Consider the following 937-nt stretch of genomic DNA (forward strand, 5'->3'; position numbering starts at 1 on the left):
AAAAAACCCCCAAAAATTATCAAAAGAGCAACCGAAAAGCTTAATAAATAATGGGGGGAAATGGGGAAAAAAAAAGCACAAAAAAAAAAAGTCCGTTCCTATTCAATATTTAAATAATTCCGTCAATAAAAAAGCGGATTAAGGTCTCCCCCTAGGCGGGGCCGGTCGTTGTTTTGGGGTGGGGTTCTGGTTTTGGGTGGTTTTTTGTTGTTTTTAAATACTTTTTTTGTTGTTGTTGTTGTTTTATAGCCAAAGTCAGTGCAAAGGAGTATAAAAGAAAAAAATAAAAACAACACAACCCAACAGTTCCACGCCCTAAGGATGGGAGGGGCCGCGCTAAAGACGGGGAGGGGAAAATGGGGGGAAACCGGGGAAAATCGGGAAATTGGAGGCGGGGCGATTTTCCCAACCTCACATTTCGAGCTCGCCGCGCGCGAAGTGGGAGGGGGAAAAGGGGGGAAAAGAGCTCGCCGCGCGCGAAGTGGGAGGGGAAAATGGGAGAAAAACCAGGAAATTGGAGGCGGGGCGATTTTCCCAACCTCACATTTCGAGCTCCGCCGCGCACATGTGGGAGGGGAAAACAGGGGAAAATGGGGGAAAATCGGGGAAAACCGGGGAAAATCGGGCACTTGGAGGCGGGGCGATTTTTCCAACCTTACACTTTGAGCTCGCCGCGCACGATATGGGAGGGGAAAACAGGGGAAAATCGGGGAAAACCGGGGAAAATCGGGCAATTGGAGGCGGGGCGATTTTTCCAACCTTACATTTTGAGCTCGCCGCGCACGATGTGGGAGAGGAAAACCGGGGAAAATCGGGAAAAATCGGGGAAAATCGGGCACTTGGAGGCGGGGCGATGTTCCCAACCTCACATTTCGAGCTCGCCGCGCGTGATGTGGGAGGGGAAAATGGGGAAAAACCAGGAAATTGGAGGCGGGGC

General features: G+C 50.7%; 1 long non-coding RNA gene across 1 annotated transcript in view; it reads right to left on the reverse strand.

Moving 5' to 3' along the window:
- Positions 1 to 489: 489 nt before the first annotated feature.
- LOC108446217 overlaps positions 490 to 937 on the reverse strand; it is a 6,051-nt gene continuing 5,603 nt past the window's right edge. Inside the window, exon 3 of the long non-coding RNA XR_001861343.1 lies at positions 490 to 539. This is a non-coding gene — a long non-coding RNA (uncharacterized LOC108446217). The remainder of the gene's footprint in view (positions 540 to 937) is intronic.

Source organism: Corvus brachyrhynchos, unplaced genomic scaffold (genome assembly GCF_000691975.1).
Source record: "Corvus brachyrhynchos isolate BGI_N302 unplaced genomic scaffold, ASM69197v1 scaffold2944, whole genome shotgun sequence".
Classification (NCBI taxonomy): Eukaryota; Metazoa; Chordata; class Aves; order Passeriformes; family Corvidae; genus Corvus; species Corvus brachyrhynchos.